General features: G+C 50.0%; 1 long non-coding RNA gene across 1 annotated transcript; it reads right to left on the reverse strand.

The window, feature by feature from the left end:
- Positions 1-273: 273 nt before the first annotated feature.
- LOC131998928 (uncharacterized) lies at positions 274-21,023 on the reverse strand. The gene is made up of 4 exons (XR_009398938.1): positions 20,937-21,023; positions 12,525-12,777; positions 11,054-11,161; positions 274-497 (listed from the first exon to the last, which is right to left on the reverse strand). It is a non-coding gene; the product is annotated as an uncharacterized LOC131998928 (long non-coding RNA).
- Positions 21,024-26,653: the final 5,630 nt, after the last annotated feature.

Raw genomic sequence — 26,653 nt, forward strand, 5'->3', positions numbered from 1 at the left:
GCGGACTCATCCCCCCGGGGCAATGCAGAGCTGTCTGTCACGGGTGCAGCTGGGAGGTGTGATTTGTCACAGGGCTCCTTTTAATTATGTAAGATGCCCTGAAACTGAAACCAACAGGATGAGGGCAGCAAGCTTTCCCACTGCTGTTATCTTATCTTTTCCAGGTCCCGTCTTTGAACTTGACTGTCCTTAAAAAAGAAAAAAAATCCACCAACCTAAAGCTATATGTGTTATGCCTTGCTGAACGGATCAAAACACGATTGGTTTCTGAAATTTCAAGGTTTATTTCATTTAAATAATAATCACATACTTATAACTCACATTTACTTCTCGTGTTTTTAATTTTTTATGATAGATGGCACATCTGTCTTTGCCAATTACCCAGAGGCAGACACGAGTCTGGGAACAGAAGAAGCCATTAGCACCGCCGTGAAAGACAAGTGGAGCTCTTCTGCGTTTCAACTCCATATTTTCTACGGTGTCAAGCTGTCATTTTCCTGTAGGGAGAGGACACAGGGAAACCCGAAACCCGATGAACACATTTTCAGCAGCGGAGATAATCTCATCCTCCTCATTTGCTGGGCTCCCAAGATGAGCAACTACACTTTCTGAGAAATTCCTTTTAACACCTTCACAGATTCTAGAAACCAGAGCTCTCTGCCCAGGCTGAGAAAGGCTCCTCTCCCCTCTCACACATGAGCCTGTTTTCGTATAATCTGTGAGTTTCCGAGCAGGGACTGCATTTCCTGCACCTGCTGTGTGCGGGGAGACGGGGTCTCTGGGGCCAGGGCCGGCCCCCATGGATAGGAGGCTCGCCTATCTTCCTGCTCATCGCCACCTGATTCTCTACTCGTCGTGTTCTCACTGGTCTCCTGGAGTCTCTCCTTGAATGCCCCCCCCAACCGCTGTGGTCAGAGTGAACCCCATACTTCTGGCCAGACAGACCCCCTACTCCAAAACCTTCTTTAGTTCCCGGAGGAAAGACCAAGATCCTGAGTTTCTCGTTGAAGGCCCTGGGAAGCCTGGCCCCAGGGGATGTCCCAGCCCCATCTGCCACCCCTTTCGTGCCCACCTCCTTTGCTGTGGCCACACACTGGACAACAGAGTCCTCAAAGCTGCCTGCTGTTCCCACTACCGTTCTTCCCACTAACAACATTGACAGAGTTCTTAGGGCTTGCTGGGCGCTGTGGTGGGTGCCAAAGACAGAGGCGGCCATGAGAGTCTGTAGTTTGCTGAGTTAGAAGTCATGTAGGGGATGCAGGACTCAGCTCTGTTCCCCTAAACCCGGGAGAGCACCCCGACCCTCATCCGCCCGGCCCGCTTTACTAGAGGCTGTTCTGCCACGTTTGCGGAAGAAAGTTTATAGATTGCACATGTGTGATGCACCTCACACCCACTGTGACAGTTACTACTCAAAAAAAAAAAAAAAAAAAAAAAGAAGAAGAAGAAGAAGAAGAAGAACAGGTGTTGGCAAGGATGTGGAGACATCGGAACTCTGTGTGTTGCTGGTGGGAACTGAAAATGGTACAGTGGCTGTGATGAGCCTGGTGGTTCATCAAAAAATTAAACAGAATTATCATATGACCCAGCAATTCCTCTTCTGGATATGTACCCCAAAGCATTGGAGGTGGGACTCAAACAGGTACCTGCACACCACATTCCCTGTAGCGTTATTTGCCGTAGACAAAAGATGGAAACCACCCGAATGTCCATGAGTAGCTGAATGGATACACAAACTGTAGGATGTCTACACAAGGGAATAGCACTCAGCTGACACTTGAAAAAGAGATTCTGACACACAACATGTCCTGCAACATGGATGAACCTGGAGGACATTACGCCGAGTGACCCGAGCCAGTCACAGAAGACAGACATTGTTGTGTGATCCCACTTACCCACTTGAGGTAGAGGAGTCAAGCTCCTGGAGACAAGAAGGAGGATGTGGGTGTCAGGGGCTGGGGAGGAGGCCATGAGGAGTGAGTGCCTAGTGGAGACAAAGTTTCAGTTTGGAAAGATGAAAGAAAGTTCTGGAGACGGATGGTGGTAATGGCTGTCCAACAGTGTGAATGTGCTTAGTGCCACTGAACTGCGTATTTAAAATGATTAAAGTGGTAGACTTTATATTTTATTATTATTATTTTTTAAAGATTTATTTATTTATCTGTTGATGGTGGGTGATTAGAGGACAAGCAAGGGAAGCAGAAGGCAGAGGGGGAAGCAGGCTCCCCACTGAGCAACAGGCTGGATATGGGACTCTATCCCAAGATGCTGGGAACATGACCTGAGCCAAAGGCAGAGATTCAACTGACTGAGCCACCCAGATCAATTTCTGCTTCTGGCCACAACACAGTCATGGGGTCCTGATTTACCCTTCCACATTAAATGACAACCAGACAAAACAACTAAAAAATAAAAGATAAAAAAATAATTTTCAGATGTAGGAAAACAGCACAGAACAGTGATCCTTGCAAGATGGGAACAAATGAGGTGTGTCCTCTGATTGCCCTAGTTTGCTTCATTTTCAGGGTGCATGGCAGGAGGGGCAGCCTGAGGAGAGTCTGGGGTTGTCCCTCATCTGAGAAGATGGAGCTGAGAATCCAGGGAGGCCCGGGAGGCTAGAATTTCAGGGCAGCTTTCAAGAGAGGAAAGAGCTATAAAAGACAAGCAAGTTGGTGGGGGAGAGAGAGATTTAAAGTTCTACAGAGGGGCCCCAGGAGACTTTGGCTGAATGCTTGTCAGTGAGCACATGTGAGGCCTGGGGAGAGTCACCAGAAAGGAGATGCAGAACTATCTCTGAAGCTAGAAATCGCTTGCGTGCTTGCTAAAGCAGAGAAACCTTGTAATACACAGGGCATCAGGAAGAATACTCGGAAGGATAATGCCTCAAGAAGATTAGCCTTATGCTAATGGCCATTCTGGTCTTGTCTAACAAAGCTTAAAAGTAAGGGTCAAAAGGATTGAGCTATTTCCAAGAAACATAACTGCTTCTAAGAACAAAGCTCAAGAGTGAGTAAAGGAATATAAAAATATCACAGCCGACAAAATAAAATGTATAATTCTCTCTCCAATCAAAAGATTATTAAGAATACCAAGTAACAGGAAAATGTGACTCATAATGGGGGGGGGGGGAGCAATCAATAGAAACATACCCAGAAATAACACAGATAACAGAGCTGGTTTAAAAGGGTATTAAGTAGTTATTGTAACTAGATTTTGTACATTAGAAGGGTAGAGGAGAACATAAGCATGTTGAAAAGATATGCAGAATATATCTAAAAGACACAAATGGAATTGGCAGAAATTAAAAAATGAGGTCTAGGACTACATGCTACAGAACAAAAATTTAGCACACTTGAAGACTAAATAGCAACTGAAGCCATCCAAATAAACAGGGTAAAAGGATGTGAAAAACCTGAAGAGCATTTAGTGAGCAGTGGGAAATACTCAAATGGTCTAATACACTCACCGGAGTCCCTGAAGGAGGGGAAGGAAAAGATCTGAAGAAATAATGGTTGAAGATTTTCCAAATTTGGTCAGAAGTACAAACCCCAAAATACAAGAAGTTAAATGAACCCCAAATATGAGAAGTATGAATAAAACTATAGCAAGGTACATCAAAGAAGTAGTTATAAAGAGAAAACTTTAAAAGGAGCTGGAGTAAGAAAGAAGGACACATAACGTACAGAGGAGCAAAGATATGTACATGGGCCAATTTCTCATCAGAAACAATGCATGCCAAGGGACAGTACAGTTATATCTAAAAGTTTAAAAACTGCCAATCTAGAGTCATTCCCCAGAAAAGGAAATACCTTTCAAAAATAAGGATTAAAAAGACTTTTTCAGACATACAAAAGCTGAAGAAATTCTTCACCAACAGACCTTTACTATAAGAAATGATAAAGTCTTTTGAGCAGAAAACAAAATGGTAACAACAATTGGGATATCTACAAAAAAAAAAAAAATGAGCACTGGAAATGGTAATTAATGGGTAAATACCAAAGACATTTTCTCTTATCTAAAAAAAATGTTTAAAGATAATTGACTCTTGAAAGTAAACATGATAACAGTACGCTGAGGGGTTTAAAAGACAGGTAGATATAAAGGCATGGCAGTAATTAGCACAGGGACTATAAAGGGAGAAATATAAGCACAGCTTTGTAAGACTGTTACACTATATGTGAAGAATTCTAATATTGTTTGAAGATAGATTGCAATAACTTATAAAGTATACTTTGAAAAAGTAAACTTTCAAAAAATCCACCATCAGTCATTTATTTATTTATTTTTAAAGATTTTATATCTTTATTTTACAGAGAGAGTGGGCACACACAGTGGGGGAGAAGCAAAGGGAGAGAGAGAATCCCAAGCAGATTCTGCACTGTCCAATGTGCTGAGTCCAATGTGAGGCCCAATCCTACCCCCATGAGATCATTACCTGAGTAGAAACCAAGAGTTGGGTGCTTAATGGACTGAGCCACCCAGGTGCCCCTGCATTAGTCATTTAAAGTGTGAGATGCATATTCTTTAAGCTTTTGAGATATTGCCTCATTCATCACATAAAAAATACAATGTATAATCCAAAAATGGGAATAAGCTTTAAAATTAAAGCAAATGGAATTTAGGTTACTATACTTTCCTTATAGTTAAAAAAAAAGTCTATACTCTAAGCCCTAGAGCAACCTCCATTTTTAAAAAGAGAGGTAGAGTGAATAAGCCAACAGAGCATATAAATTGAAATAATAAAAACCACTCAATTTATCCAAAGGAAGTCAGGAAAAAAAGAACAAAGAGCATATGGGACACATAGGAAAAAAGCAATATAACAGATTTAAACTCAAATTACATCAATAATCACATTAAATATAAATGCCCTAAATACTTTAAATAAAAGGCACAGATTGTCTGATTAAATAAAAGAGCAAAAACAAACTACATACTGTCTAAAATAAATCTTCTTTTATTAAAAAGACTCAGATAAATTAAGAGTTAAGGATAGATACACAATATATCACTCTAAGAATAATCACAAGAAAGCTGGAGTGGCTACATTAATATCAGACAAAGTAGGTTTTGAAACAAAGGGTTTTACCAAGGATTAAGAGAATAACTTAATGATAATAAAGGAGTCTATTCATCAAGAAGACATAATAATTATAGTTGAAGACTTCAGAAGCTTCTCTTAATAATTGATAGACCAAGTACACAGAAAATCAGTAAGGATAAAGAAATCCTGAACAATATTATAGGCCAATTGGGTCTGATTTGAGATCCATAGAATATGCTACCTAACTGCAGAAGAATATGTCCTTTTCAAGTGCACACAAACATTTACCAAGGTAGATCTTATTCTGGGATTAAAAAAAAAAAGAATAAAATTTTATAAATTCAAGTCATATAAGGAATATTTTCTGGCCACAATGAAATTAAATTAGAAATTGGTATCTGAAAGATATCTTAAAAAGTCCCTTAAATATGTGGAAATTAAGTAATGTACTTCTAAATAACTCATGTCAAAGAAGAAGTCACAAAGACTATTAGAATGTATTTTGAAATGAAGAAAAATCAAAACATGACAAGTCCAAATGTGTAAGATGCAGCTAAAAGTGCTTACCATGAAAGTTATAGCACTGACCACCTAATTAGCAAGTCAAATGTTCTTGAAACAATGATCTTACCTTCTAGCTTAGAAAATGAGAAAAAGAAGATAAATTTTAACTCAAAGTAAGCAAGAGACAAGAAATAATAAAGATAATTATAAATAAATGAAATAGGGAAAAAATAAGTGATAGAGAAGATCAACCAAACCAAACATGAGGTACTTCAAAAGATGTACCAAGTTGCTAAATCTCTAGCCAGGGAGATCTGGAAAAAGAAATAGAAGAAACAAATTATCAGTATCATAAACAAGAGCGAGGCGAGGAGAGACATCACTACAAATCCTACAGGCAAAAAGTAATAATAATGAGAGACTGTTATGAACAACTTTATATGACTAAATTCAGTAACTTAGACGAAATGAGGAAATTATGTAGAAGACACAAATTTTCAGAGTTCACTCAAAAAGAAATAGATAATCTGAATGGCCTAGCCTTATATCTATTAAAGAAATTGAATTTGTAGTTAAAACTTCCTCACAGAGAAAATCCCAGGCCCATATGGCTTAACTGGAGAATTCCACCAAGCATTGAAGACAGAAGCAAAATTAATTCTACAGAAACCCTTCCAAAAAACTAAAGAAGAGGGAACATTTTCCAACTCATTCTATGAAGCCAGCATTACCCTGATACCAAAACCAGAATATGATATTATAAGATAGCTACAGAGTATTATCCCTCACGAACAGAGATGCAAATTTTCTTTTAAAAATTGAGCATATCTAATCCAACAATATACAGAAAGGATAATATATCATGGCTAAATGGGGTTTATGAAGGAGTTGCAGAGTTGATTTAACATTTGAAAATCAATGTAATTCATCATATTGGCAGAATAAAGGAGAAAAGACATATGATCACATCAATAAATGCAGGAGACTCATTTCACAAAATCTAAGATGTCATGTCTTGCGAATATTCTCCACAAATTAAAATTAGAAGAAATTCCTCAACACAAAAAAGAGCACCTGCAAGAAAGTTACAAGGAATGTCACTAACGGCAAAGGCTGAACGCTTTCCCCCAGTTTCAGGAACAAGGCAAGGATGTCTGTTCCTACCACTTTGGCTCTTGCTGTTGTTCTCATCACTTTCATTCAGCACTGTATTGGAAATTCTAGCTAATGCAGTATGGCAAAGGGGAGACATAAAAAGCAGATGTACTGAAAAATTTAAAGTAAAATTGCCATATTTGTTCATGACATGTTCATCTATATAGGAAGTCTAAGGAATCTACCAGAAAGAAAAAAAGCCACTAGAACTAATAAATGAGTTGGCTAAGTTTGCCAGATACAGGTTGATAAAAATATATTGTTATTGCCACATATTAGCAAGAAAAAAAAAGAAACTGAAATTTAAAAAAATAAAACCATGTATTTCATCAAGACAGATTAAATGCATGGGGTTAGATTTGATCAAAGAAGTGCAAATACCACTGAAAACAAAACAGTGTTGAGAGTAATAAAGACCTATGTAAAGAGGAGTCCAGTGTTCATGGATCAGAAGACCCAATGTTATTCAGATGTCAATCATTCCCAAATTAAAGTATGGGCTCAATATTATCCTAATCAAAAGCGCAGCAGGTTTACTGTAGAAATTGATTAGCTAATTAAAAAGTTTATATTAAAATACAAAACCAAGACTAGTCAAATATACACACACAAAACAACAACTTTGAGGGAAAAAAAAAGTAAGGTCAGAGAGCCTAACCCTAAACTGGTTAGTTTTAAGATTTATTACAAAGATACTGTAATCAAGACAGTTTCATATTAACATATATAGAGACACACAGGTCAGTGCAGCAGAAAAAAGTGTTCAGAAATGGACTGACTGATTTTCAACAAAAGTTCCAAGATAAGGCAGTGAAGAAATGACTATTTTTAAAATAATTAATGCTGGGAGAAGTATGTAACCCTATAAAAAGTTAAAAAAATTAATGAACTCTGATATTTCATACCATACATAAAAGTAACCCAGAATAGATCATAGCCCTAAAGGTAAGAGCAAAGATTATACCCCTCCTAGAAGAAAATGTAAGAGGAAATCCTAGTGGTCTTTGGCAAAGATTTTTTAAATATTATATAAAGTATGAAACATAAAAGAAAAAACAAATTAGATGAAATCCAAATATAACTTTTTGCCCTTTGAAAAGAGTGTTATGTAATTAACAGCTATTAATCAATAACTACAGACTGGGAGAAAATATCTAGAAAGCATAGATCCATCTATGCGCTCGAATCTAGAATATATGAAGAACATTTGTCTTTCAATAAGATAAACAAACCAATAAAAAAATTAAGGCGAAGATCTGATTACACACTTTATCAAAAGAAGACATATAGACGGCAAGTAAACACCTGGGAAGATGCTTGACATGACTGGTTATTATGGAAATGCAAAATAAAACCATAATCAGATACCACAGCACACCCGCTAGAATGACTAAGTTAAAAATAAGAACTAATTATATGTCCACATAAATGGACCTGTAGAAGATATAGTGCTATGTGAAATGAGTCAGAGAAAGACAAATACCATATGATTTCACTTATGTGTGAAATCTAAAAAAACAAAGCCAATGAAGAAATAAAAACAGACCCATAAGTCCAGAGAACAAACTGGTAACTACCAGAGGGGAGGTCGGTGGGTGATGGGGACACGGGGGAGGGGGATTAAGAGGCACAAACTTAAATTTATTAAAACTAATAAGTCATGAAGATGAAAGGTACAGCACAGGGAACATGGTCGTTAATACCGTAATCACGTTGTTTGGTGACAGGTGGTGACCCAACTTACCGTGGGGAGCCCTGAGTAATGTGTAGAATTGTCAAACCACTGTGTTGTCCACTGGAAACTAACATAGCACTGTATGGTAATTATACTTCAATAAAAAAAGAAGAAATGCAACGACTAATTAAACACGTGTGCCACATGCCAAAAGAGAGAGAATGAAAAGAGGAAAGACTGATCACACCAAGTCCCAGGGTAGATGGGGAAGCTTCTGGAACTCTACACAGCTGGTGGGACTCTAAAAATAAATAAGCCACTTTGGGAAAACAGTTTGGCAGTTTCTTAAAAAGTTAAACATATGTGTACCGTATGACCCAGCCATTCCGCTCCTAGGCACCAACCCAGAGGAAAGGAAAGCCTATGCCCCTGAAGTCTTGGGACATGAGTGTTCACAGCAGCTTCATCTGGAAGAGTCAAGATCTGGAAACAGCACAAATGCCCATCAGCAGATGAATGTGTAACCAAATTGTGGCACAGCCATACAACGGAATGTGACTCAGCAGTGAAAAGGAGCAAGGTGTGGGTACTCACAATAATACTTAACTGGCAGGGGAGATACCACGATCATGACACGCACAATAACACAGATGAAGCCCAAAATACTTATTCTGCGTGAAAGGAGTCAGACAAAAAGTACATATTGGATGATTCCATTTACAAGCAATTCTGGAAAATGCAAACTAATTTGCCATGACAGAAAGCAGATCAGTGGTTATCCGAGGGTAGGTGAGCGTGGAGAAGTGGATTACAGAAGGAGCTCAAGGAAGCTTTAGGAGGTGACGGTTGTGGTCACCGTTTGTCCATGGGGATGGGGACGTGTGGAAACTCATCCACTGTGTACGCTAAATATGAACAGCTTATTATAACTCAGTTGTATTTCAAAAAACCTACAGATCAGAACTTCAGAACTTCTACTTCTGTTTACTAGTGATGTACTGATCATTTTGAAGAGTAAGAAACAGTCTCCAGGAAGGAAAGTAGGGTTTTAGAGACACGGCTGGGGCCCGCTTGGCATATTTGTGAGTGTTGCAAGACCCCACCTTGTCTATGCCACAGACTCAGACTAATATGAGCTTCTCCTCCCCTTCCCACCCCCTGGCCACCCCTGTTTGCCCAGTTAATGGCTGTGGACTTGAGGAAACTCAACTGAAAAGTCAGCTCCTCCTTGAGTCAGGATCTGGGACGCATTCTGACCAGAACTCACAATCAGCCTAATCTAAGCCCCGTCCTGTGGGTCACTCCCAGGACACTGTGGACAACTCGTCCCATAGCTTCTGTTCCCAGCACAATGCGTGGTCCCAGAAAAACACTTAATGAATAAATAACAAGCCTAGGGGGAGGAGCAGGTCCCAAACAAGGGCAGGAACGAGTCTTCCTTCTGGATGACACAGACACAGCGAGGGTAAAGGTCCAGAAACCGAAAGCACGGCCCTCCATCTCCTCCAGATACCGCCTCTCGGGCAGCTCAGTAAAGGGGAACAGAGCAGTGAACCTCGAGTATCTCCAAATGAGTCCCAATATATCTTCCTTCCCCCTTCCAGCTCAGGAGGGAATGGGGGTCTTGTGGGGTAGCCACGGTCATGTCTGGCCTCCAAAGACCCCACAGGGAGATGATACAGAAAAGGTTAGGCCACACCCAGCCTTTGCAGTAAGGATCATCTACAAGGACGGGCAGATACAATTTTAGTAATCCCTTGTTTGCTCCCTGAGATGCCAAACAGGATAAAAGTCAACATCAATGGGTCCAAGCTTTTGACCAGAACTGAGCTGACTCACGCAGTATCTCCCCTTTTGGATGGAGTCCCTCAGTAGGTTCCAGAAAGGCTGAATGCAGCCCCATCTGACCCTGCCCCCAGTAACCACAAGTCCCTCCTACATGAGCATTCCTTTCTCTCCCCCACATTCCCATCAGTCCCCAGATCAGCATCGCCAGAGGAACCCTCGTGGGGATCTGGCTTACAGCACCTGCCAACGCCCTTCTGGATGCCAGGAAGCCGGACTCCCTGGGCCGGGTGAGTTCCAGAACACACGCCTCTCCAGAGTCAGTTCTTTGCTTTTGTGGGCAATTGTTTCATAAATGCCAGAGAGTATCTGAGGTGGGCAAGACTGGAAAGGAACCAGAAGTCCTCTGGATACTCCAATTCATTCCTCCTCAAAAGATGTGTGTCTGCCCTTTGTGGGGTCCTACACCAGCTGAAGGTAAAGGAGATGAGAGAGCCCCACCCTGGCCCCCGGGGAGCCCACAGGTGGTGGAGGAGATCTAGAAGAACAGAGAGGAATTAAGAGGCAAAGAGGGGATGGGGGGATCAGGAAAACCTCGTGGAGGAGATGGGCTAAGCTGAGATTTTAGGAAGTGGGCTACCCTGGATGAGGCCCAACAAGGAAAGGCCTGTCTCAGGAAAAGGCAACAAGGCAAGCGAAGGCACAGACACAGAGGAGCCAGGTGTACCCATCAGCACTGTAGTGCAACCCGGAGGAGAAGGTTGTGGGTTCCAATATCCCACACAGCCTGCCTAGCGCAGGGGCCCAGACGCATGACTCGGTGTTTGGTCAATCGATGGTGCACAATTGCTTACATCGGTCCTTTTGAACAGAGTGTTCTGCTTATTTACCTTCCTGGGTGCTACATCGCTCTGGTACGAGGTTCCCAGGGTATAACGTGAAAGCTGGCTTTCTTCTTTCACCTCTTTAAGACTCCAGGAAACAGCCGGATCCTGAATCTACACAAGAAGACGGGAGAAACCTTTTTTTGATGCATTGCAGGACGCACAGGAAGCGAGTGGAATCTCTAAAGCCCAGTGCCCACCCCTAACACCCATACCCCCACCCCAATAAAAAAGGAACAGGTGTGAACTGAACCCAGAACAGCTGGGGGCCAAAGGCAAAGAGGGGAGGAGGTCACCCTGAAGGAATGTCAGGCAGTCAGTGGGAAAGACCGCATGGCGTAGACCCTGAGACCTGTGGCCGCCAGAATCTCTAGAAGGAGAGTACAGGAGAGGTACATAGGACATGTGTGGAGAAAACAAGGACCCATTCCTAAAGATAAGCAAACAAGGGCTTGGGGGAGGAATGACCATGCAAAGCTTAAAAAGAACCCGAAGGACTTCTAGAAATGAAAGATATAATTTGGGAAACAATAAATGAGACACTACAACTAGAAAAGACTCTCTCCAGCCTTCTGCCCGTTCCTCCATCACTGGCCTCTCTGCCTTCTCCCTCCAGCCCAGCAGACACTGCAAGCAGAAGCAACCAGAAGAAATCTTCCACCACGGCCAGGCTCGCCTCCACCACATGCCAGCACCACACCCACGCACTCAGTCTTCACCCCTACTTCTAGTGATGAACTTTTCATGCCCCAACCTGAAGGCAAGTCCACCTGTGTTCCAGAACTGTCTCTCCACATCCCCTGAAGGCTGCTGCTCCAGACATTCCCTGCTCCTCTCCCACACGGCTCACTTTCTCTCTCTGCTGGAATATTTTCATCACCTTCTTATGACTTAACCCTAGAGTTAAGTGGATTCCATGCCCAGAGCCAAGTCTTTTCTCTCTTCCCTTGGTTAGCTAATGTTTTAGCTCCAGTAACTTCTTCAAGAAAGGCTTACATGAACCATATCTCCTAAGTCCTTATCCACTCAGTAGCATCTGTTGCTTCTCTACTCACGTGACAGTTTGGCTAGGTATAAAATTACTTTCGGAGCATCCCCCATGGATGCCTTTCCCCTTCTAGGTTTCTCACCTAACCTGATCACCTTTCCTCAATTCCTGTGTTGTCTTTAAAATTTAGTGCCTCTAATCAGGAATGCCTGTGTGCTTACCACTGTATATATCTCGCTCGGGACACAATATTTCCTTTCAACCTGTAGACTCAGGTCTTCCTTTTATTTTTAAAAATGTTTCTTAGGTTATAATCATAATTTTTAAGTTATTTTTCTCTCATAGTCTTAGCTCTTTGTTCTTCAGTCTCATTGGGTACAAATATTTGAGATATTTCTTTACACCTTCCCATACTCAAATCCTTCTAAATGCCTTATTTGCTTCCATTTTGTGTTGTCCACTCTCCCCTCAGTCCTGTTGTCCATATACCTTTCTACGTTGTCAGCTTTGGCAGCGTCTGCTTCTTGTGCCCTTCATATCTGGTAATGGCCGTACTTGTCTGTCACACATTTTCCTGGGTTCTCCAAATTCACGTCTCATTTCCTTTACTCTTGCCATGACTTCTGTGGGATGCATCTCTACTTTAAGCTCATATTTTGTAGAGGCAATTCTCCCATGTTTTCTTTTTTAATTCATGGCAATATGTTGGGTCAGAAATTCCATCGGCTCCACACCAGTATGACTTAGATAAGAAAGAAAAGATGGAAAGAGAGACAGAAAATGTGCATGTATATCATCCAGTTTTGAGGAAATCCAGTGCACCCATAGTTGATGGACACCCCAATGGCTAACCAAAGCCACATGCACCTCTGTGGGGCTCTATGACTCTTCCTTCTGTGCCTACCATCATCCCCACATAAACGGCCTTTCCCCATGGCCTCTAGGATCCCTCCCTTCCTTGGTGCTCTCTGAACTGCTATGTCTTTGCAGGAAGCCCTGCCTATTTCTTATGATACGGAGCAAGAGTTTCAACCTCTCCCCAACCCTGCCCAACTCTACAACCACACACGTATCCTTCTGCCAAATGACCTGCCAGGATTCCTGATAGGTGAGTGGAACCATGACCTGGTAGCCCTGGATATACTCCAGATTTTCCATCCAGTGGCATGGAGGGGAATCCTCAGGGCCGAAGGGAAACACATAGGGAAAGCAGTTTGACTGTCCTGTGAACACACCATCTTTTCTCTGCTTTGGGTGCTGGAACTCAGGTCTGGGGGCTCTAAGAACCAGTCGACACATCTGTCCGTGCGCCAACTTTTCCTCTGACTCATTACCAAGCGCCCTTGCCTCCGTGCCTTGCTTCCTTATCTATCTGTGCTTCAGTATGTGCGCATATAATTAACGCAATAGAAATCAGACGAGGGCCAGTCAAGGAATGCATTTCATGGGGCCAAAGACTGGACATCATTTTAAAAACCACTGAACCTCAGACAGTGACAACAAGATGCTGACGTTCATGGAACATCAAGTAAAGCTACTGTGGGGACCGTGAGCGGGACATGATCTCTGAGCTGTGTTTTTCCACTTCTCATGCAGGATGAGGACCAATCCATATGCAGCCTGGTGCCCCAGCCAACAAGGTGTTTACCTGGGGAGAAGGTGGAAAAGCTTCAGGAACAGCGAGGGTTAGAGCTTCGGGAAACGGGGTGCTGTCCCAGGCTCCGTGATGATGGAAAGCATCTTAACACGAAAGCTCACCTCCCTACTGCAACTGGAAATACCCACCTCAGAGACGGCTGGGGAGACCTCATGGGACACTCCCCGTAAAAGCCTCAATCAAGCAAGGTGCCTGGCACCTAGAAACTGGAAAGTAACATTTGGCTCCCTTTCCTCTTCCTGAGCCATGCCTAAGCTGGAGGGCAGCTCTCACTCTCACCGTCTTCCTTCCCTGCTGGGGGCCATCGGTGTGTCCGCCTCAACCCTGCAACTCTTACAGGGCTGTTTTGATGCATGGATATCAGAGTGGACTTGTCGATTTTTTAAGTCAGGAGGTTTTTTTGTTTTTTTTTTTTATCAAGTAATATTCACAACCGATCTCTGGACACTACGCCATCCCATCATCCCCTCCAATTATGTCGTGAGAGACTTGCCCCTTCAGGGGCCCCTGCCACCTCCCCTACCGCTTCTCTTTGTACCAGTAGGTCTCACCTTCTTCACACTTGATTTGTCTGAATTTCTTATGAGTAGGTACTATGTTTTTGTTTTAAATTCCAGTTAGTTAACGTACAGCATAGTATTAGCTTCAGGTGTACAGTACCCGTGTTTCAGCCCGTCTGATGACCCCGCACTCATCACGACAGGTGCCCGCCTTCATCCCCACGACCTACTTCCCCTGCCCCGCACCCACCTCCCTCTGGTGACCATCCGTGCGTTCTCTAGACTGAAGAGCCTTTTTCTTGGTTTGTCTTTTATTTTTTCCCTTTGCTCATTTATTTTGTTTCTTCAGTGCCACATATGAGTGGAATTATATGGTATTGGTCTTTCTCAGAATTATTTTGCTGAGCATCTGCTCTCTGGCTCCATCCACATCACTGCAAATGGCAGGATTTCGTTCTTCTAGATGGCGGAGTCCATCGCATGTGTCTACCCCAACCGTTCGCAGCTGATGGACACCGGGGCTGCTGCAGGAAACAGAGGGGTGCGTGTATCCCTTTGAAGTTTCGTATTCTTTGGGTAAATACCTACTAGTCCTCATCAGATCATAGTGTAGTATTTTTATCATCAGAAAAAAATACCAACATCTTAAATAATACACCTGTGTTGCTGCTAAGGCATAATGGACTTTAGAGAGTTTAGTGGAGATCGTCCCGAATGGTGGCAAGCCGAACGTGAGTGGTGCCCTGTCACCCAATGTCCTCCACTCTCTGGAAACCTCTGAGCGGGGCTTCCCCAGCGCGGGAACAAAACTCCTTTAGTTACAATCTCTGGGCCGCCCCGGCCAGCTGGAGGACTCTGACTGGGTGGCGAACATCTCTGATCCTCAGATGCCACGTGTGTGGAGAATGCAAAGAAGATCGAGCCCAAGCTCAGCAGGAATCCGGGGGAGGGAAAGAGACAAAACCCCTCCAGCGGTCCCCAGCGCCTCAGGACCATCCCTGAGCACGTGATCGAGGAGGGGACAGACCAGAAAGCCTGCAAGGGAACCGCAGCCCTTTAGCCATGAAAGGGAATAAATTACTGGTTCATACCACCATGTGGATGAACCCTGAGCTCGCTGTGTTATGTAAAAAGCAGCCAGTTGCTCAAGCCCACGTTGTGTGATTCCGTTTATGCGAAAGGAGGAACAGGTAGATGTATGGGTTGGGAAGTGGGTTAGCACCTGGGCCGGCGGTGAGTGCAGCTGACGGCGGACAGTGTTTCACGAACGGGGCTCTCCTTTGAGGACGAAGGTCTGGAACCAGGAGTGACTGCTGTACATCGTGAATGTGCTTAATGCCACTCAACTATACATTTGAAATCAGTTAGAATGGTAACGTCTATGTTACTTATACTTTGCTGTTAAAAATAAAGGCGCAGGGGCCCATCCCCGGAGGACCCCGGAACACAACGCGGACCGTGAGCTCACACTCTGCTTTGAACCATCAGTGGTCCTGCACCATTAGCTTTGCTCTTTAACAAACCACGTCAACACTGAGTGGCCTGAAACAGCTAAGCTCACCATTGTGCGGGCTGGCTGTGCTGTTCTGGGCTGGGCTCCCTGATGTGTCCGTGGTTGGCCGGCAGGCCGCTGGAGGCTGCAGGAACTAACAGAGCCTCTCTTCCATGTGCGGCTGGTGGGAGCCTGCTGGGTGGGGAGCCTCAGCCAAAGAGGGCTGGCCTCTGGTCTCGGGTGCGGGGTGAGGGAGTGCAGAGGGCGAGGCTCAGACAGGAGGTGGGGGCATCCTCTTTGCAAGGCACTTGGTACAATAGTAGAGGTTTGCCATTCAGGGCTGCCGTGTTCCGGCCCCCGCGCAGATGCTCTTCCTTGGCTTTCCTTGGGACTCTATGCTTCTTGTTTCAGAACTGAACAGGCCCGACATCACTTTCCTCCCCCCGTGTCCAGAGCCACCTCCTCTCTCTCTCAGCCGCTCTGGAGGGTCGGAGTGGAGGGTCCCACCCGGGTGGAAGAAATAAAAGGGGGTGAAGACAGGGGTGGGGACAGCAGGAGCGGGAGCCCCTGTCCGGTGTGACCAGGGTCCTAAAGCATATGAAGCAGACTTCGTGTCCAGAAAGAGGAGTTTAGTGTGCAGCGAAGGGCCTAAAGCCATGTGGGAGGTGACTGGACCAAGTCCGTGGTAATGCGGAGCCCCTGATGAGCGTGGAGTGCCATGGTTGGGGCTGACTTCAGGAAAGGCCGTCCACAGAATGGACAGAGATGCTGTTCCGGGAGAGCTCCGAGGGGGAGCGCACCAGCAGGAGGCTGTGATGGAGACGCCCCGGAGGCAGAGTCGATGACTTGACAACGGCTTCAATGTGGAAGGAGTGGAGGGGACGTGGGGCAGGAGTGGGTTACAGGGAGGGCAGGAGCATCGCCCACACGGGAGGCGGCCGGGGAAAGCACGGTGTGTTTGCAGGGAGAAGGAAGGAGATGTGTGTAAGTGTTGCCGGCCCTTCTAGGGAGACGTCCGTGCGGTGCTGTGGCCCGGGGCAGGGGCAGAACGAGGCTGCCGGGGAGGCCCCACAAGCAGAGGGGCTCAGGCCCTCCGTGGGCACTGCCCCGCCCTGCTGCCTCACCCACAGCCAGGCCCAAGCCAGCCCTGCGGTCTGATGGGCCGCCGGGGTCTAAAACCCAACTTCCAAGATTGAGCAATAATGTTTTCTCCTCCCAGATGAAAACCTGCCCAAAACATGGGCCCAGATCGCTCCCCTGCTCTCTCCTGCCCTTGGAGCGCACGGTGCCTGGCCACAGCTGCATGGCTCACAACAGAATTTACAAGGCTGTCCTTCTGCCAGCGTCCTTTGAGAAGTAAAAATAGCTGACATGAGCCCGCTCTCCCGGAACCATGAAAACATTTCACCCTCCCTCAAGCTTTCACCTACTGCTGTGTCATCCCACAGGGAGCCTCGAGGGGCCGGGCTGTGCTGAGCCTCCCTCCACGCCGGGCTCAGCTTGAACTGGGGCTGGAGACCAGCGAGTGTCCTTCCATCGCCGCTAAGGTGCAAGACGCACCCGCCGTCGGTGAAGACACAGATGCTTTCTGATCTTCCCGGCACCTGCTGGGGCACGCGATGGCCGGTTATGACATTCCGGGCACGATGAACTCATCCAATATTAGGGTCCCGGACGTGGGTCGTGTGCCCTCAGGCCAGCTACAAAAATATCGCTAAGATTCTGGAGCTAACAGTGCATTTGCGAGGTCATTCAAGGCTAAGACCAGAAGGATTAAAAGATCTGACTCCTTCCTGAGGTCCTTAGTTGTAAAGGACCAAAGAAGCCGTAAAACAAAGATTTATTCAGTTTCAGCCGGACAGCTCAATGGCACAGCCCCGTAAGGACCAGGAAAAAAGAAACATCTGGCTAGAAAAGCACACTTGTTTACGAAAAAAAAAAAAAAAAAAAAAAAAAAGGTTTAAGAGTCTTCTCCAGCTTTACCAAGTTTTTGGACGAAAACGAGGCTGAACACGAAAAACAATGTAGAACCTTGAGAGCCACAGGGGCAACACAGGCGGGGGAAAGAACATCTTGTTTCTTCCTCATCCAGCTGCCCCGGACAGTGGGCCCCCTCCCGAGCACCCCGGGGAGAAGCCCCGCCCTGGTAGGTAGCCCCTGGGGGCCGCCCAGCTGTGGTGCTCCCCGCACAGGTGGCCAGGCCGCCCCGGGGCCCCGCCCTCTTGTGGGGGAGGGCAGCCTCCGGTCAGATGCTCAGATGATGCTTGTGGAGGGCCCCTGATGACCAAGAGCCTCTCTCCCAAGCTCAGCGCACACTGCCCTGGTGCTTTTGGCACGTAGATGGTGACAACCACTTACTAGGCGGCGGGGGGGGGGGGGGTGCGCGTCTTTGGAGCGGTGGACAATGGCTGTTTTGTAAGGGAGGAAGCCTGCACTGGTAACATGGCCCCAGGCCCAGGCCAGGAAACGCGGCTGCTTTTCCAGGCCTGCCATTGACTCAGCAGGGCTCTGAGGCCAAGCCCTGCCGCCGGGGTCAGCCCAGCCTCCTCCGGACATGCACGCAGTAGCCCACAGAGGCGGGGCGGTCATCACAGGCCGGCCTGACCCTCGGCTCTCCCCGGGATGCTCATGGGAGGAATGGGTTAAGACTGGAAGACGCTTTGAACTTCTTGGCATAAAGCTGTCTCGAGCACGGTAATTAATAAATCTTGCCGCTGAGGTGGATTAAGGTCAGAAGTCACTTGGGGGCCTGGGGAGTAGGTCACGGCTCATGGCTGCATCTCTGGGGCCCGTGACATTGGCAGCCTGACGCAGGGCACAGCAACGGTGGGGGCAGGTGCCCCAAGTTCCCCGGCCACGCAGGTCAGCGGCTGGGAGGGTGAGAGCACTGTGTTGGGGGAGTCCGAGATCAAGGTTCTTACAGCAGCCAGTGAGGAAGATGCTGGGCGGACCTAACCAGGTAGGGCAGCCCTGCCGCCATCGTCCAGGGGGGCCTACAGGCCTCTGAGCAATCGGCGCCAGAGGGCTCCCACGTGCCCCCTGAAAGACGATGTTCCTGGAAACCTCGCACCACGCATGCCAAGTCATGAAGAACACGAGACAGAGCCCTAACGTTCCTTCCAGAGGCTCATCCTCTTCCTCTATAAAAGGGGGTGTTGGACCAGCCTGGCGTCAGCGCTCCTGGGTCCCCCAGACTTGTGATCTGTTACACCTGTGCTGCCACTCCCTCCCCATGGCGTGGGTGGTCTGTGCACAGTCTCCCTTCTGCTGCCCTCCTGAGCCCCAGCGAGACACTCAGGAACCGGCGTCCTGACACCCCATATGGTTAGACCAGACTGAAGCCGGGCAAGCTCACGTCCAGCTAGGTCAGTGCTGTGCTCAGGACCACCCCTTCCTGCCCACCTGCCCCTCCAGGTGTTCCGTGGCCCCTCGAATGGGACTCCTGGGCCACGAACCACTGGCACAGGGACACAGAGGGGGCTCTGGCTCCTGAGCTCCCCACAGTGTGTCCGGTTCCACCTGCCGGCCCACGCGGTCCCGAGGCACCCCGCTCTCTGCACGCTGGTTCTGCCCTAAGCCTTCTGCTCTCCCCAAGTCTCTCTGGCCCCGTGTTCCCCAGGAACTCCTCCCAGACCAACGTCGGCTAGCCCTCCCATCGAAGAATCCCGCCCTAACCTCCGAACGCATTCGAAACGCATTTCTAAACAGCGATTCGACCTTTGGGCTAATGAAGTCTGTTCTCACCAGTAGGGTGCCCTGACCTCTCCCAGCGGCCCGGAGAGTCTCCTCTCCCTGCCCCGATGGCAATGTGTTTGCACACACAGAAAGGACTCTACCATTTGTCCTGCTCAGCTGTGCCTGTCCACGGCTGATGCGGCATCTGCCTCTGCCGGCCCCGTCACAGCCTCATCCCCCCAGCCACCAGGCCAGCTCCCTCTGCTCCTCTCATCCAGAGTCCCCCTGCCCCTTTTCATCATTGGAGGGTGGGGGCATCCTTAGTCCCCCCCCAACAATTCCCCATCAGGATGGCAGCAAAACCTCTTCCTCCAGCCCTCCAAGACCTCCTGCCCCTCCACGCCTGAGCAGTCCTTCTCAAACGCCTTCTCAGCACCCCCTGGCTTGACCTGGGGTCAGGGCTCAGGGGCAGTCAGTATTGAATCAGAGCACTGTCTCCTCCGCTACCTCAGGGACAAGGCTCGTGGTCACCGACCATCAGTGTGGCTTCTGCTGTCGGTAAGGGGACAGCGGGCTGGCTCGCTGACCAGTCAGAGTCCCCACCGACTAGTCCCCTCGGACACCCCAATCTGCTTCCAGGCTTGGAAGACACAGCTCCTTCCGCCTCCTACATCTGTCCTCACCACCGCCATCCTCATCCCATCATCCTTCAACCCCCCCAAGAGTCCCTTCTCCATGGGAGGGCCCCCTCCTTGCCCCCTGCTTGCTCCCACAAGGGCTGGCACCATCCTTGGCCAGGCCAGGTCCGAGGTCGCAGGGGCTGGGGCTGGGAGGCCACGGCCAGTGAGGCTCTCTAGGGAGTGCGCGTCTCGCTCCCTGGCGTGTCCTTCCCCGAACCCCACGCTAGGACTGGACAAGCGAAGGCCCCTCCTCGCTGAGGCTCAGCCCGGGTCTCCGTGTGCGAGCTGAGCTTGCCGCCCTGGCTGGCTGCTGGCTCCCGGGCCGAAGGAGCCTTGCCTTTTGTTTACGCGCGGGGAAAGCCAGTGTTCTCTGGCTATTATCGGTGACTTGCCGCGCGCACATGGCGAGACCAGGGAGCCCCGGTGCGGCCCCCGCGCGCCAACCGCCTTGCCCTCTGAGCCACTTACGTTTCAGAGCTGGTCTCAGCATGCTGGCTGGCGAGGCCCTGGTGTGCCAAAGTCCTACACTAACAGCACGATGGTTTTGTCGGATCCCAGAGACCGAATCGGCACAGCCTCCCCCTCCCCACGTTGGCAGGCATGGCCTGACCGTCTCTTTCGGGCGAGTGGGGCCAGGGACCGCCTTGTGGAGGCCTTCTCGCCCGTCTGGATGTTTTCACGTCGTCTCCGGAGGCATTGGCCAGGGCCCCGAGAGAAGAGGTGCCGTAAATCATCGGCCCCCACCACCCCTACGGAAACACTAGACGTGCTCAGAATCGGGCGTGTTTGCCGCACAGGCCCGGCAGCCTGACGGGCAGGAGTCCGAACCGGCTGCATCAGGGGCACCGCCGAAGCCTCCGCCCTCCGTAAATCAAGCCGGGGCCTTGGCATCCTTACCGGGTGCTTCCCGCTCCGGCTCACCCAAGGCTGAGGGGCTGCTGCCGGCCGCTCCCACCCACGCCACGGGCTTGGGCCTCAGCTTAACCTGGCCTGACCCCGCAGAGGCCCACACGCTCAGCGTCCCACACACCACACGCGGCCACAGGATTACACAACTCCGTCCCGATGCTGCAGAGAACAGCATGTCCAGGCGAAGCCCAACCCCGCGGCCCGCGGGAGACAAACAGCAGGAGGACGGGACCTGTGTGCGGCCGACGGGCCGCACCCACCGCAGCCCAGCTCGGTCACTCGAGGCCCGGCCGCCGTGGGCAGAGGCCACCGCCCCCCTCCAACCCAGCCACTGCCTCCGCAGAACGGGCACGGGAGGCCCGGGGGCTCCGGCCCAGCCCAGGGCTGCATGGCGCAGGCTCGGGTGGCCCCTGAGCCCCCGGGGCTGGTCGGACCCTGCTGCCGTGAGGTGGTGGTGGGACAAGCGAGCGGGAAGGGCCGGAAGTGTGGATTTTACCGGATTCCCGCTTACTCGGGATGAGCTGTCTGCAGAAAATGGGCTGTTAGAATCTTGCCTTTCATGTCTGGCCAGGAATATTGCTCCTCCTCGGAGCAGAGGGCTGTGTCCAGGCTCCTCAGCGGGGCCCAGGGGCCAACTGTCCCAGAATGACTCTAGCCTTCGCTGGGGAAAGTCTCTGCCAGGAGAAATGGTGAAAGTGGCACAAACCAGGAGACTTCCTGCAAACACAGCCCCAAGCTACCAGAGCCTCGAGGAGCTCTGTCCCTGTGAAGAAGCCGGGACCTGGGGACCTGTGTTTCCCACCCTGACAACACCTTCCTTACGGAGGCCACAGATGCCTGGTGGGACAGAGACACATCTCTCTCAAGATGGGGACGTCCCCAAGAACATCTCTCGCTTAGGTCCCAGCCCTGCTCACAGACCAGACAACTGAAGGACACGGAAATGCAGAGGACTTCTGGAGCCAGAAGAGCCCGCTTGCGACCCCAGCATGGTCTCTGGGTGACATGGGCCCAGACACAGGGTGTCTCTCGTAGCTGGGAGCCCAGGGAGCAGAGGAAAGCACAGATCTTGTACAGTCCCCCGTGTGCGCTTCCTGGAGGGAGTCAGACTCAGAGAGACAGAGAGTGGAATGGGGGTCTCCAGGCGGCGACAGAGATGGTTCCAGCTTGGGAAGACGGAAAGTTCTGGAAAGGGATGGTGATGAGGGCCGCCCAGCCATGTGAAGTGTTCAGTGCTTCTGGATTGATGGTGAATTTTAGGCCATGGGTATTTTAGCACAATAAGATAAATTTTGAAAAAATACTGCAGTTCCTGGGGCCCAGCAGTGCACGCATGTCGAGAAAGGCCGTATTCTCGGGGAAGAACAAGCCGGGTGTCCAACGTCTCCCACGGCCAACGGAGAGGTACAGAGGCTCTGGGGCTTCTTTGGAGTCTGGGAGCAACACAGCCCCCCCGCAGGCGGGAATCACTCCGACCTGTTCACTGGGTCACCCACAAAGCTGCGTGGTGTGGGGCCCGGATCAAGAGGGGGATGAGCAGATAGAGTATCGTGCGGCCACGGTCTCTGTTTGGGAAGATGATCAAGTCTCAGAGACCAGGTAGAAGTTGCATAAACTTCTTGCAAGTTGCAAGAGCGACGTAAACAATCACGAACCAAGCCAGGAGGCGGTGGGGATCGGCCGACGACGGAGCATCGCAGACGCCCAGCCCCAGCGCCCATGTCTGAGCTTGGGAGTGTGGAGGGGTCACTCTGTTCCCGTGGGGCGTGGGGGTCAGCACCATGCTCTGCCCCAGGGACTGTGTAGAACACGGGGAGCTTCTCAAACGTCGCTCAGGAACATCAGTCTTCTGTGCTGGCCTCCACGGGGCAGATTACGTCCGGCTGCCGCAGGGTGGCCCCAGCCAGCCTCAGCTCTGAGCTCTCAGGCCTGAGGCCAGGAGCTCGGGCTCAGTATGGGGCTCTGAGATGCACAGACAGGTTCCCACCACCCAGGACACGGGGAGCAGACGCAGGAGCCCCTGAGCACAGTCCCGCACGCACCCCACGACACATGGGGTCCTCTGTGGCTGCCACTTTCAGAACGCACTTAGCGTTCCACGTCTCTTCCCCCCCACCCCGCGAGCCTGGGAATGGCTCATGACCTGAGAATGAACAGGACATGAATCGTAGAACTGGGCAGGCCGAGGAGATGCCTCCAGCCCAACCGCCTTCCTTCATAAACAGGCTGCACACATGGGCCCTGCCGGCACCCAGGACCTGGCTCAGTCTTCCCCAAGGTGGACACCGGGACCCTGATTCACAGCGGAGCTGTGCTCACCACTCGAGGCGGTTCGAGGCTGGTAAGGACCAGGACTGGGACAAGAGCCCGCGCGGGCCTGCCCACACCTCCTCCCTGCCTCGCTGGGGCACAGGTGGGCACACGAAGCTCCCCTGCGTGGGTACTGCCTGGGGACACCTGCTGCGCGGCCAGCTGGCCAAAGATCCCGAGGCGGCCAAGAAGGTCCAGGCACAGGCCCACACAAGCTCCCCAAGGCAGGGCCTGGGACGGCCAGGCTCCCTCCGCGGCCCAGCCCGGTGGCCTCTGTCTGCGTCACCTTCCGGTTTCAGGCTGTTCCTTGGCCGTAGCCCTTCTCTGCATTCTTCCTTCTCATCTCTTAACGACGAATTAAATTCTTCTCATTTTTTGACCCTGATGCAAAAGAACAACTGAGAAAGAAAGAAAAAGAAACGCCAGCTGACGAAAACCCCCGAGTGCGTCTGGCACCGCATTTTGGATCACACTGGGGGTGAACCCCGGGGTGGGCCACCTGGGGGTGTGGCTCCCTGAGGCAAGAGCATGTGCGTCCCTTTGGTTTGGGGCAACCCGAGTGCAAACCTGTGACTCAGAAATGACGGGACCTGCCTCCCGAGCTGGAGGAAGAACCAAAGGAAACGGGGCACGGAGTGGGCGCTCAGGGGTAACGCTTCCTTCGCCAACAAACATGTTCAACCACGACCCATCTGCCTGCCCGCACTTGGCCTGGCCCACGGGTCAGCCTCGCAGAGAGCCCGGGGGCCATCGATGGCGTAGGGCTCACTGTCTCCCTTGAGGCTGATTATTCACTCCTCTGACAAGCTCTGGGTTCGATGCTGCAGCCGGGACATCTTTTCAGAGGAAAGGCCACTCCCCCAAAGGCTGCAGGGTGACATAGCAACGACCCTGCCACCAATCGTTGGGCACCCACCATGCCCTCCAGTCCTGGCGACTGCCCCGCAGCACAGGGGTCTCTACTCCTGAACCACGAGCCTGTAACCAGAGCCCCCAAGAGCTGACATAACAAGCTCGAGGCCATAAAAGCAGGGAGGGCCCGAGGCCAGGTGCCCCGGCTCCAGAGCCAGTCACCCCTCCTCCAAACGCGTCCTCAGCCCCGAGCCCGGTGCTGGTTCTCCCGAAGAGCAGGAGGGGCCGCTGCACACATCGCTGCTTCTCCCTCCGGCACTCTCCTCCGATCCTCTCCGTCCAGAACCACGGGGGCTTCCTACAGCCGCCCTGAGCAGAAGGGGAGCTCCTGCAGGATCTGGGGACAGAACGTATCTAGAACTTGCTTCAAACCTCACCCCCAGGGCCAATCCCGGCGAGGCCCAGCACCCCTGTCCCTGCCAGGTGGAGGGCGGAAGGGCGCGCTTGGCTGGGAAGGCCAGCAGGTGTGGGGCTTAATCTGCGCTCTAATCTGGGCATCAACTCCAAGGAGTGGCCCTGGTTTCTTCATCTGTGAAATGGGAACAAGACGAGACCACCGTCCCTACAGTTCTTGTGAGGGGGAAGGGAATGACACATGCACCAGGCCCGGAGAGCACCCGGTGGGGATGCGTGCCCAGCACCAGCAACCCGCGCCCCGTCCTGCCATGTGCCTGGCCCATGACAAAGGCTCCCTTTTCCTGGTATATAAGGGAGGTGACATCCACGCTGTCACATCATAGAGCTGTTATAACCACAGCACTGACGAGTCTACATGGAAGTTATTTTCAAGCCACTCACCTGTTCAATCATCCATCCCATGTTCTCTGAAGCCCTACTATGTGCCAGCTGCAGCGCTAGGCCCTGATGATACCCGGGGAAAGGAGACCCGATCTGGGCCCGGGCCACAGGATGGCCACGGTCTGGCTGGAGCAGAACGAGAGAACTTGGCCAAGGACATGAAGTAGGTGCTCACCCAGGAAGAGGGAGGCTCTTCGAGCTGGTACACAGGCCCCACAGGCACAGCCCTGAACTGCTGCATGACGTCCACAGGCATAGGGACGACTTGTGAGGGGTCCAGGACTTTCTGGACAGCCCTGTGAGCCGTGTCCAGGCAGCAGCTAGCCCTGCCCATCCTCATCTGGGGATCTAGATGAGGAACCCAGACAAGAAGGCAAGGCGGGCTCAGAGCTAGGATCTCTCCTGTTGGAAACCCAGGCCAAAGGGCTCCCCTCTGGGATCTGGGCGGGAGCCCCATCATTTAAACGGCTGTCTGATGGACAGAGCACTGCCTCCTTGCTTGATCCATTCCCCCGGCTGTCAGCGGCTGGTGCCGGCTAGCCCAGCTCTCGTTCTGATTTGAGATAGAAATGAAGTCCCTAGCATAGCATCGGTCTCCAAGAAACTACTTGAAAAAAAAAAAAAAAAAAAAAGATATAATGTCCATAACAAGGAAAAGAGCAGGTGACACAGGAGAGTTTCCGGAATTCAGGCCAACAGGGAAGCCACGCACGGGCCTCCTAGGGGCCCAGACATCTGTGTCCAAGTGCCGAGTGTGAGTGACCCCACAACGGCAGCCTGACGTACCACACCACATCCTTGCAAATACACTTCTAGGCTTCTCTTCCCCGATGGACCTGGGGAAAAGTCGGACCAGAAATTCCTGGGAAGGAGCTGTTCTGTTTCACTTCAGAGGCCACCAGTTGCGAGTGTGAGAAAGAAAAGGAAGTCATTGCTCCTGGCCCTGCAAGGAATCCCCCACCAGTCCGTACAAACCACCCCCACCAGCTGCCCCGGGGCCATTACAGACACACCTCTCGGACTGCCCTGAGTAGCCCTTCGGAAGACATGCTCATCAACAAAGAATCCATCCCAGGTTGGCAAGTTGTGTCTCCCGGTGACTTAGCCTAATCACCCAAATCTCACATATCTAACTTCTCCAGAAAATAAAACTTGGACAGCCTACGGCCCAAGGACCAAATCCAACCTGATGCCTGGTTTTGTAAATAAAGTTTTATTGCCACACTGTCACACCCATTTCTTGACATACTGCCTATGACTGTTGTAACACTCTATCGGTGCTGCTGAAATGTTGATTTGTGACAGCGCCTTGATCTGAATGTTTGTGCCCCCACCCGAATTCATACATTGAAATCCTAACACCCAGAGTGAATGGTATTTGGATGGTGGGGCCCTTGGGAGGGCAGAACCCTCCTGATTGGGATTGCTGTCCTTATAAAAGACCCCAGAGGGCTCCTTTATCCCTCTGCCATGCAAGGACACAGCGAAAAGACAGCCACCTACGAACCAGAAAGTGGGTTCTTACCAGACACTGAATCTGCCAGGACCTTGATCTCAGACTTCTAGCCTCCAGAGCTATGAGCAAACTCTCTTGTTGATAAGCTACCCAGTCCGCAGTCATCTGTTACAGTAGCCCGAGGTGACTAAGAGCCGCAGAGCCAAAGATGTGTACCATCTAGCCGGGC

The sequence above is a fragment of the Mustela nigripes genome, chromosome 13 (genome assembly GCF_022355385.1).
Source record: "Mustela nigripes isolate SB6536 chromosome 13, MUSNIG.SB6536, whole genome shotgun sequence".
Classification (NCBI taxonomy): domain Eukaryota; kingdom Metazoa; phylum Chordata; class Mammalia; order Carnivora; family Mustelidae; genus Mustela; species Mustela nigripes.